Source organism: Eleutherodactylus coqui, chromosome 7, assembly GCF_035609145.1.
Source record: "Eleutherodactylus coqui strain aEleCoq1 chromosome 7, aEleCoq1.hap1, whole genome shotgun sequence".
NCBI lineage: Eukaryota > Metazoa > Chordata > Amphibia > Anura > Eleutherodactylidae > Eleutherodactylus > Eleutherodactylus coqui.
In genome coordinates, this window is record NC_089843.1 from 192,643,932 (window position 1) to 192,656,487 (window position 12,556).

The 12,556-nt window shown below is 41.7% G+C and overlaps 1 long non-coding RNA gene across 1 annotated transcript in view; it reads right to left on the reverse strand.

Annotated features, from left to right (window-relative positions):
• Positions 1-6,359: 6,359 nt before the first annotated feature.
• Positions 6,360-12,556, reverse strand: part of LOC136573041 (uncharacterized) — a 56,907-nt gene continuing 50,710 nt past the window's right edge. Inside the window, exons 2-3 of the long non-coding RNA XR_010785847.1 lie at positions 8,430-8,497; positions 6,360-6,824 (exon numbers count right to left, since the gene is read on the reverse strand). This is a non-coding gene — a long non-coding RNA (uncharacterized lncRNA). The remainder of the gene's footprint in view (positions 6,825-8,429; positions 8,498-12,556) is intronic.

Genomic DNA, 12,556 nt, shown 5'->3' on the forward strand with positions numbered 1-12,556 from the left:
TCTTCCAACAGGAATCTCAGGCTGAGACTATTGTGCAGTACAATCCTCATTTCAACCACCGGCTAATAATCATTCTCTGGAAACAGCAATTGACTTCATATGTAAAGATGTAAATAAATTAACAGCATCACAATATAGACAGAGGAACGTTAGTAGAGGTAATTAAGGTGGAGAATAATTTAAAGCTCTGAGGGGATTGTCAAGTGATAGGACAATAACTATAAAACCTGCGGGTAAGGGGGGAGCTGTTGTCGTCCTAGACACTTGAAAATATCTGACTAAAGTGTGTAGACAACTAAATGATGAAATAATTTATGAGAAGCTTGATTCTAATCCCAGGAAACAGGTGAAACTCTTCTTTCATGAGGCCTTCTTGAATGGGGTCATTGATGCAGGCTCAGCTAAGTTCCTCGAGGTTGAACATCCAAGGATACCTACTTTATACACGTTACCCAAGATCCACAAAGATCTAATGGATCCACATGGTAGATCGATAGTCTCACGCTGTGGATCCTTTTTCTGTAACATCTCCAGATTTCTGGACAGGATACTTAGACCTTTTGCAGAAAATGCAGAGTCATATATTAGAGACACTGGAGACTTATTATCAAAAATTAAACATCTAGAAGTTGGTGAGGGTACTCTGTTGGTGTCCTTGGATGTGGTGGTCGCTTTTTATATCTCTATAAAGCACTTTAGTGGTCTGGAGGCAGTCAAGAAATGATTGGATGGATCAGGATACTCACCTGAATGTTCTGGCTTTGCCCTGTCGCTACTGCAGTACATTCTCTCAAACAATTATTTTGTTTTTTGGTGGATGTATTTCTGGCAGCGACAAGGCACAGCGATGGGCTCAAATGTTGTGCCAACATACGCTAACATCTTTATGTGAACATTTGAAGAGACACATGTATACCTGTCAGAATTTAGAACAAAAATCACAAATTGGTATCATTATATAGATGACGTGTTTATGATATGGAGTGTGACCGAGCAGGAATTGCTGAATTTGATTGAACACCTGAACAGTGTGGATGCGAAGTTGAAATTTACGATGAACTATTCAAATGTGAATGTACAATTTTTGGATGTGATGATGATCAAGAGAAATGGCAAATTGCATACAGATCTTTATGTAAAGGATATGGATAAAAATATTATTCTATTATTTGACAGCAATCATCCAAAGCGAATGATCCAATCGCTCCCTTGAAGCCAGCTATTAAGGGTAAGGAGCATTGCAGATGAGGAATTCTTAGATGTGAGACTGGATCAGATGGCAAAAAAAGTTCCTTGAAAGGGGATATCCGAAACCCCTTGTTGAAGAAACGATTGCAAAAGTGAGGACAAAAGATAGATCAGAGTTATTGCAATTTGATAAAGGAAAGGGAGATAGTAATGGGAGAATCCCATTCATGTTGACCTATGGCCATGACAGTAAGAGAATTGGTAGCATAATCAAGAAATATTGGCCAATGTTGATCAAAGGGTGTGACATAGATGAATTTCGCTCCCATCCGATTATGGCATATAAGATGGGTCCTAACTTTAAAGTTTTCATAGTTAAATCTTTCTATCAAAAACAGGACAGGTAATCCAATATACAACACTGATCACAGCACACACTTCACCCTCAAATATGCAGGGAAGACAGTCCTCACCAGCTGGTGCACGCTCATCAAAGATCCTGGATCACAATTTCAGCAGCAAAGTATGTATGAGAGCAGCACTCCAGGGGTTAAATAAAAGAATAAATCTTTATTGTGCCCACACTGTGGGCACAATAAAAACAGGACAGGTACATACAACAGACATTGGCACCCCCAAGGAATGGTAACTAGCCTTGCTTGCATTGTGCCAGCTGTGGTAACATAGTCGAGTAATACCTTTAGACATCCCCTAACGGGGTAAGGATTTAAAATCAAAGGTAGGTTCACTTGTGCCTTGAACCATGTGGTATATCTAATAACCTATCTGTGTGGACTAGGATGTGTTGGCTATACCAGTAGGGAGATTGGTAAGCACAAGAGCACCATCCGTACTGGCAACATGGATCTCCCAATATCTAGGCATTTTATTGAGCAGAAGCATGCAGTCAGCTTTGCTTTAGAGTGAACGATAATGTTAAACCAATGGATAGGGGAGGAGATCGAATACTGATGCTGAAGAGATGTGAATTAAAATGGATCATTACATTAGATACCATGATGCACAAGGGCCTGAATCATGAATATGATTATATGCAACATATTTAGGCTATCTTATAGGTGTAATGTAATGTAATATTGTGACAGTGATGGGGTTGAATAATTACCTTATTATATTTTAATGTGTTTCTGTTCTTACTTTTAAGATGCCCTCATTGATATGCAGGGATCTGGGATTGTTTTCTCTGCCTCTAATACATATGCTAAAAGATTTGAGCACAGATTATATGTTTTTCTTCACATTAAAATATATTACATAATTACATAATAAATTACAAAAGAATATACTGCAAATGATTTGAAATTTTGGTGTGATCTGATATCATATATATATATATATATATATATATATATATATATATATATATATTCTTTATATATATATATATATATATATTCTTTATATATATATGCAATTGGGGATGAAAATAATAGATTGGAGATTGACTTGGACTGTGGGATCCCTTCTTGATTATATAATACTTTGGGCACAGGACTATATCTTGCATGAGGATTTGGAGATGCCCCTTATATATGTCGATGGTAATGGTAGCATATGCACTTATTTAGTTTTGCATATATGCCTACAAATCTGGAAGTATTCTTATATAATGATAGACATTGGTGACATTGATTTATTCTTTAATGGGGATGACTATAAGAGAGTTTAAATGTCCTTCTAGTACTATATGGGCGCTTTGGAATGTGATTATAAGCTGCTAGAATAGTGATTTGATAGAAATCCCTGTAACTCCTGAATGTCCTGTAGAAAGCTCACGCATGCGCGGTAGTATTGAGACAACAGTGGATGCCTTAGGCTGGGGTTCACATAGGGCGGATTTGCCACGGGAAGTCCATGCTAATCCCTGTATTAGCCAGCCATGTAGATGAGATTTGTCAAAAATCTCGTCCACACAGGATGGCCAATCCATCTCTATGGGAGAGCTGGCCGCAAAGGAAAAGCATGCGGCCAAGCCGTTCCAAAACCCACAGCTACGTGCCGCGGGTTTTGAAGCTGCACTTTCCCAGCGGAAATCATGCGGTTTTTCGCTGCGGCAAAACTGCAAAATTTCAGCCGGGAATATGACCCGTGTGACCCCAGACTTAAAGTAATTGAGATATTTAACGCATGCGGAGTAAGTTATAGGAAATACCATTGTGTCCCCAGTTTCCGCGCACATGCAATAAAGGGATGGGAAGCATGTAGTGTCCCCGGATAATTGTGACAAATCCCATGCATGCATATGATGTATAATGTGAGTGGAGGTTCTGGGATGTGTCGGTGATAGAGCGCATGCGCGGTGATGTATTAATTATCTAACAGCGCCAGAAGAAAGAAGGATCTCGCGCATGTGCAAGGATACAACGCAAGGATGCTGGCTTTACTCGTGTGGAAAGAGGTGAGAGACGGCTGCTGGACCTTGCTATATAAGTTTATAAGGAAAGATGTACCTGGAGTATAGGAGTTTAGTACTGAAGGTGTTAAATGGATTGATGTTAATTAATGAATTGCATCTGGTTTTATAAGTTGGTGATTGGGTAACGTTTTTTTATGTGTGTATATCTTGCTGTCATGTTGTCATTTTGACTTGAGCTTGACAAAGACAGCATAGGTCGAAACGTCGCGTTTTATTATGATGGAGGAATAAAGAGAGATTTATATCTACGTATGCTGCCACTTGTCTTATTCCTATTCTGGGCGCTGAGAGTGATGCCAGTGTTACCCACTCTTTTGTAATGTCTCAGTGATGCTCCCTGTGCTGAGTCTCTGCATTGTTTGCCCCACAGCTCATGTAAATAGACTTTTTGTGACTAACCTATTTTTTGCTTTAAGGACCAAGTGATTTTGATCGTCACATTGCAAGAGCCATCACGAAAGCCGACTGGAACCTTGATTTAGTTTCAAGTAGAGATAATGAAACAAGGGGACCTAATAGGTTCATGGATGTGAGACTGAACTGTGCATAGCCCATGTGATGGATGTGACGTCACAGGTCACAGCAGTCCCTTCCAATACCTGATCAGTAGGAGTGTTAGGAATCAACCCTCAATGATCTCATATGGATGACCTGTCTTGAGGATAGGTCATCAGTATTAGGCCCCAGAAAACCTTGAAACATCTTAGCATTTACACACACTGATTCCTTTTTACCAGAATCTCACTTCATGTGGAAGTCACTATTTTTAAAAAGAAAGAAGTTTGGAACAGAAAATTTGATTGTTCTTAGAGAAACAAAGTAATCTTGTAGATGATCTCCTGTCTAGCACCGTACTAAACCTTTTTCTTTTTACGTTCTCTCTTTTTGTTAGCCATTACAAGGTCTCATATCTACAGGAAGACTTTGTATCTCTGACTGAGAACAGTCAGTACTGACTACTTTCCTATAACACCACAATTAGTTCAGTCCTCGACTCGGTTACCCCTCTCATGCACAATAGAATTTGATGGATAAATAAACAGGCATGGCCTTGGTGTACCAGTCTAATGATACAGCTGAGACAAGCTTATTACATATACACAAGCCAATTGCAGGCACAGAAAAAAAATTGTGATTACAGTATAGTTATATCCAGTGATTAAAGGTGACGTTATCTCTGATTGGAGTTGTCTGCTTTTTGTTTTCCTTCTCTCCACACCACCATGAAGACTTCTTCTGGCCATGACTTGCTTTTGCACACTATCCCTATCCTGCTAGTACACCCAATGAACCAGTCAGTACCCCACCATAGTACTAGTGCTCCCCTCTGTGTTTCCACTTACTAACAGTGTCTTCCTTTGTGATGCCACTTAATAATAATGTCCCCCTCTCTGTGGTTTCAATTAATAACAGTGCTCCTTCTGTGACCCTAATTACTAATAGTGTTACTTCCTGGTCCATCCAGCAGCCTCTTCCTGATACACGGTACTGCTGGACTCAGCTCACACCTGATCGTTCCCCCGGTCTGAACACACAATACTCATAGCTGGGAGAAGAAATCTGGTATGAGCTGAGTCCGGCAATCCTGTGTGTATCAGGAAAAGGCTGTTGAAGATCGTAGTTATTGCCTACATTCTGGCATTGCAGGGGAGGGGGGCCAGCAGCAACAGTGAATTGGGGAGACAGGACCAGTCAGCTTTGGGCCCCCTTTCCTTTCTCAGCCCCAGCTACACAGGCTGTATGTATGCCCTTGAAACAAGCAGTTCTTACTTTCTGCATGTAAATTTGCTGCTCATGTCTGCCACTCTCATGCGGTTCCGGGCAGCTGCAAGCGTCCCTCTGCTCTCCCTGTTGCTTTCGTCCAGTACTGAGAGGGTTAACCTGTGGGGTTAATTAGGCATTCCTCCTATATTTAAGATGAGCTGTGACACTTCCCCATTGCCTCAGAATTGGAGTGTGTTTTCTACTCTCAGCTTTCTTTGGTCACCTACTTCTGTTTTAGTTCTGTCTGTTCTGTGTCATTTGTGTCCAGCTCTATGGGTTCTGTATATGCAGTCTGAGTTATGTTTATATTCCTGAGTGTGAGTTCTGTCTGTGCTGTCTTAGTTCTGCCCCGCTATCTGAGTTCTGTGTATACGCTCTGAGTTCTGTCTGTACTCCTGTATCTGAGTTCTACCTGTACTCCTGTATCTGTGTTCTGCCTGTACTCCTGTATCTGACTTCTGTCTGTACTCCTGTATCTGAGTTCTGCCTGTACTCCTGTATCTGAGTTCTGCCTGTACTCCTGTATCTGAGTTCTGCCTGTACTCCTGAATCTGATTTCTGCCTGTACTGCTGTATCTGAGTTTGTGCTGAATTCCTGGCTGCAGTCCCTCTACCTGAGGAGTCAGCTACCTACCACTCCAGGACAGGTCTCAGCCTGGTGGGTTGGTCCAGTGGATTCACATGCCGTAAATCCGTAACACTGCACTCTAACCTGGATCACTTAGACTGATGTCTCTATACACTCTCTCACTCATTCTTGAATGACTCTTCTCTCTCTTGATTCCACCCCTTCTGTCCTTTTAACTGCATCCTCTCACCCAGCCCGTGTGTGTGTGTGTGTGTGTGTGGGGGGGGGTGATCCTCCACTCACAGATCTCCTAACAACTTGTTAGCTGGTTAGCCAATACCTAGGCTATGCTAGGGTGATTGATGTACCACTGAGAATGAACGTACCAACAACCAATGGAGTATAGAGTTATATATTAGCAGCCCATGCAATGCAAAACAAGTGAATTATAAACTTCTTGAAGCCATACATACACCATTTAAGAAATGACTAAATAGGTTCTGTAGTGTACTTAATCCAGATCACTACGATGGCACTCTGAAAATGAATAATAATATGCAATCTGAGGAGCAAACACCTTATAACAGGGGCCAAAGCAACATGCTGGAGGACCTCCAATGGACATTCAGTCATTTGAAAGCAAACTCTATGTATAAACACTGATCACGTCTTGTTATCCTGCATACAATGTACTTTATATAATTGTGCATATTTGTGATTAAACATAAGAGATGCCGTTACAGGTGCGCTCCTGCCATCCATCACCGGAGAACACGAACATAGATAATTGTTTGGCAAATTCTTGTTGCTTATTTTCCTTCTTCACGCTCTTCAGGCTTCCATCAGAATGAACTTCCTGAACAGAGACTAGCGGTGTAGGGGCAGATGGGGAAGTGTAAGGGAAGGAGGGGAAGGTAAATGTCAATATTGTAAAAAAACATTGTGTAATGAAGCGAGGAGATAAGTCACATTAAGGGTCTAATATCTAATATTTATCATTATGTTGAGAGTCTAGTTGGTGTTTAATGATGGTACTTTTTAGAACAGGTAGTGCTGATTTTTGCATTACTCCATAAGCCAGTTTTACAGGAGCATATCACAACCTGTTCTCACCCGACCACCAGATTTACTGATCTGTACTGTCACCGCCACAGGAATGCAACAGGGTCTTCCACTCTGCCAGGGATCAACTCAGGAAACCCCCGCCGGAGCTCAGTACACACTCACAACAGATAGCAATAAAACTACTTGGCAGGTTTATTTGGATGAGGTCAAATAGTGGAGAGCCAAGTAACAGTAATACAAATATGGAAAAAGTGCAACAAATCAATCAACATAACACATGTACAAAAATGTATGCTTAACGACTTCACAACCGCAATACGTAAATATACATTGTGAGGTTGGGAAGTGTGTATGGCCAGACTCGTGAACCGCGTTCAATGCATGCCTGGTGGCCATCAGCTGTTTTTCACAGCTGACAGCCACTCACAACTGCCACGATTGAAGCTGGCTCTGTTTACATGTCACAGTTAAAGTTTGACCACACATTTAAATGGTCAGATGAAAGGGGGTACTCGCTCTGACACCCCATTGGCACTCCCTGCAATGCGATCATGAGCTTTCGATGGGCTAGCATGGTAGTGAAGGCTCTCAGGGCTGCCATGTATTAATGTCTACCTAGACAACATTGGAAATCATTATATGCTGCAATACTGAAGTATGATGGCAAGTTCTCAAGTCCACTGTGGGAACTAAATAACATTATACAAAAATTTTTTATTAAAGGGGATGTCTTGCGAAATCAAGTGGGGTTATACACTTCTGTATGGCCATATTAATGCACTTTGTAATATACATCGTGCATTAAATATGAGCCATACAGAAGTTATTCACTTACCTGCTCCGTTGCTAGCGTCCTCGTCTCCATGGTTCCGTCTAAATTCGCTGGCAGCTTGCTTTTTTAGACGCGCTTGCGCAGTCCGGTCTTCTCCTTTCAGCACGAGCCGCTTCAGTGTGCTCCCCGCTACAGCTCTTCTGCGCATGCGCAGACGAGCTGTCACTGCTCGGGAGCGCGCTGGAGCGGCCATTCTGTACCATCCTCTGTTAGAGGAAGGTGCAGAGCCGCCCAGCTGTCCGGAGAAGCCGCCCAGCTGTCCCGCCGTCCAGCTGTCCTGCCGTCCTGGTAAGTGATGGGCCGCGGGGGCTGCCGCTGCGCCGGGGGGGGGGGCTGCCGCTGCGATGGGGGGGCTGTCGCTGCGATGGGGGGGCTGCCGCTGTGATGGGGGGGCTGCCGCTGCGATGGGGGGGCTGCCGCTGCGATGGGGGGACTGTCGCTGCGATGGGGGGGCTGCCGCTGCGATGGGGGGGCTGTCGCTGCGATGGGGGGGCTGTCGCTGCAATGGGGGGGGCTGTCGCTGCGAAGGGGGGGGGCTGCCGCTGTGACGGGGGGGGAGGGGCTGCGCCGGTTACCTGCTGCCTGGCGGTGGGTGACTGGTCGGCCGTGTTCACTCCAGGGGTCCGGTGCCTCGAGACATCTCCTTTAAGTTTTTTAAACAGTAAAAAAATTGTAAATATTAAAAGTTAAAAAACCTTTTACCCATTATTACCATAAAAATCTAAACAAGTGAAAAAACCCACCTATTTGGTATCATTGTGTTCATAAAAATAGAACTGTAAAATATCACAATACTTATTCTGCATGGCAAAAAAAAGTACAATCTGACAAAATGCAGATTTTTGTTCTTATCCCAGCTCCTGAAAAAACTGAATAAAAAGTGATGAAAGAGATATATGTTCGACCAAAATGATACTATAGAAATCTACAGCTCACAATGCAAAAAAAATGTGTTCTCACAGAGCCCAAACGAGGAAAAAAAATGTTATGGGTCTCAGAAAATGGCAACAGAAAGCAATTTTTGTTCTTGAAAAAAGTTGTTTTTTTTAAAGCAGTAAAACATTGAACCTACATAAACATTGTATCAGTGTAGTTGTACTGAGCCACAGATCAAGGTTCATATGTCATTTTACTACACCATGATTGGACTAAAGACTAAGGCTACCTACACATGGGTGAGCGCAATAGTGGGCAGAGAAACAAGTGTTTCCCATTGTTTTCAATGGAGAGCCTCGCACTTGCGTTCGTAAAGCAGCCAAAAAATTGTTCAATTACATTTTTTTTTTCCATTTCAAACCACTTTTTCAGTATATTTTATGGTTTACTAAATAGGACTTTTAAAAAATATATCTTGTCCCACTAAAAACGAGCCCCATACAGCTGTAAGGGTGGAAAAGTAAAAAAGTTATTGCTTTTAGAAAGCGGAAATGAAAAAAATCTGCATCCTTTCTGCAATGTCAATTGCGGAAGGGCTGCCAGTCGGACGGATTTCATTGACTTCAAAAATGGAACATGCTCTGATTTTTCCACCGCTTGTGTGCAGAAAAAAGAGCTTTTCCATAGCATACTATGGATGGTATTTACTGCGGAACCTGAAGGCGGATGCCCGCTGTGGATTCCGCAATGCAAAACCAGTCATGTGCAGGCAGCCCAACAGTTGGGGTTCAGTTGCCGCAGACGTCAACATGTGTCCAGTATGCTGGTGAGCTCTCAGGACTGTCCGTGTCTCCAGATGTTTCAAGGACATATAGTACCAAGGGGTGCTGGAAATTGTAGTCCAATAAGCCTCAGGAAAAGAAGTGCTGACACCTGCTAGTGTGATCCCTTGCATGGCATAAGCTGCAGCATCCACTGCACACAATGCTCTCCCTTCTGGGGTTACGGTTTAAGTTACACTGTTTGCACTAATTCCACATACTCAAGTCAATAAGGGGCCTTTTATAGAGAACTATTATCCTTCAGTTTATCACCGGATCGTGCAAAACTGAATGCCAATGGTTCACCGTAAGCGTTGCAAGTGACCAAACGATGAACGATAATTATCGTAATATAATTATAATTTGATATGCAGGCATAAAAATCAAACAACTAAAAAAAATCATCGGCCCATATAAACAGGTAGTTCTTCATCTATAAGCAACTGCCTGATCACAGTGAATGGAGGCATGTGGCCCGAAGAGACCTCTGGCTCGCTCCACATCCATTACTGAATGATTATCGCTCCTGTGTAAATGCACAGGACCAATATAATCATTAAGATGACTGTCCAGCGCTTAAGTGCCTGATCAGTGTCCCATGTAAAAGGACCCTAAGTGTGGCCTAAGCGATCCTTTGAAGATCTCACCCAGTTGTCTCTTCACTTTTCAAATTTATAGAGCAACATTTTACTGCTGTTTAATGCAATTTACACCGAATTGAGTTCAAAGTACTAAATTACATATAACATTATCTTTTCAAACGGACCCACACCAGTGTTAAGCATTGCCATAAAGATATAATGGAGAAATGTGCCAAAATTGTAGCATGCGATAAATTTTGTACCAAAAGCATGCCCACAGGAAGCAAAGTAAAAAGGAAGTAGATGGTGCTGACTGCGACAGAGAGGAATAGTCACTATATGTGTCCGAGTGCAGTGGCTGCAACAAAAGCCAGACACAGAGAGGAATGGAGAGTAACGCTCTCAACTAAGGACAAAATCTTTAGTAAAGCATTTGACAAAGTATCTCATAACAGAATTTGAAAAAAATGACTAAATACAGGATTGGCAAGACAACTGTAAGGTGGATTTATAACTGGCAGAGTGATCATACTCAAAGAGTGGTCATAAATGGCTGCACATCTAATTAAAAGAATCTGTCAAGCAGTGTTGTTCAACATTTTTATAAATGATCTGGAGGAGGGAATTGATGGGAAACTGATCAAATGTGTCGACGACACAAAGCTAGGAGGGATAGCTAACACTAGGGAAGAGAGAGAGCATTCAAAAATATGTGGACAAACTTGCACAGTGGGCGGCGACTAACAGAATGGTATTTAACAAGGAGAAATGCAAAGTCCTACATCTGGGCAAGAAAAATTTAAAAAAGCACATACAGAATGGGAGGAATTGAGCTAAGCAGCAGCACATGTGAAAAAGACCTGAGTATACTAATAGATCACAGACTGAACATGAGTCAACAATATGATGCAGCAGCCAAAAAAGGCAAACACAATTCTGGGATGTACTAAGAGAAGCATAGAGTCTAGATCACGTGAGGTCATCATCCCCCTCTACTCTTCCTTAGTAAGACCTCATCTGGAATACTGTGTCCAGTTCTGGGCACCCAACTTTTAAAAAAGGCAAAGACAAACTGGAGCAAGTTCAGAGAAGAGTTACCAAGATGGTGAGCGGTCTGTAAATCATGTCCTATGAAGGACGGTTAAAGGATCTGGGAATGTTTAGCTTGTAGAAGATAAGGCTGAAAGGAGACTTAATAGCTGTTTAGCTCTCTATTTGAAGGGCTGTTATAGTGCAGAGGGATCAGCCCTATTCTCATTTGCACAAGGATAGACTAGAAGCAATGGGATAAAACTGAAAGGGAGGAGACACAGATTAGATATTAGAAAAAACTTTCTGACAGTGAGGGTGATCAATGAGTGGAACAGGTTACCACGGGAGGTGGTGAAATCTCTTTCAATGGAAGTGTTTAAACAAAGGCTGGACAGATATCTGTCTGGGATGATTTAGTAAATCCTGCACTGAGCAGGGGGTTGGACAAGATGACCCTGGAGGTCCTTTCCAACTCTACAATTCTAGGATTCTATGAATTGTCCCCGCCCCACCTATTTTTGTTTCTTAAAATTGAAAACCCATTTAATGTGTAATGTTGGACATTGCTGGATTCCTAACATACTATGATTTCACTTTAATTTGCTATTAAGGTTAGCAGAAATACAGAACTAACATGTACCAGTTATTTGTATTAGCATTAACCGGGTGCACATCTTGTTGTGGAGTGAATACCTCTGCTCAGTGTTGCCTTAGGGGCTGTAGAAAAATCAAATCAACTGATCTGATGTTGGTGCACAGTGTGAAATGCCTGAAGCTGATTATGAATAATCGCACAGGTATTCATATAATGACAACAGCCAGACAAGCTAACACATCAATCCTTAGCAAACGAATAGTTAGAAAATGCAGAAAAACCCAGAAACTGTCTATCAACAAAACAATGAATTAAATAAATTAATTTGACTAAAATCTCATGAATTCAGATTTGAAATAAAGCTTTAGACTTCAATGGAAGCCATCTGTATGGACACCGCATGATAATAGAGCAGGCTGCGATCTTACCTTTGCTTGCGGAAACCACAATTGGTTTCCGCAAGTGGGCAGTAAGAATCGATTTCGTACAGCATGCTATTAATGGCATTTGCCATGGATCTGCGGTGCGGACTGCGACCGTGGATTCCGCAATGTTAATCCATTTGTGTGCAGCCGACCTTAGGCAAAAATAACATTATTATTATTATTATTATTAAATGTTAAAAAGTTACAAATGATACAATTTCTTGTAACAGAAAGTTAGAAAAAGGTTTTAAAACTCTAGATGTTTTCCAGCTGCTGATGTGATTTCAGCCAACCGTACTATTTTGTGGAGAAACTTAATTTACATTTTTCTGCTCAATTATAACATGCTTGTATTTTTCAGAAATTTTCTGA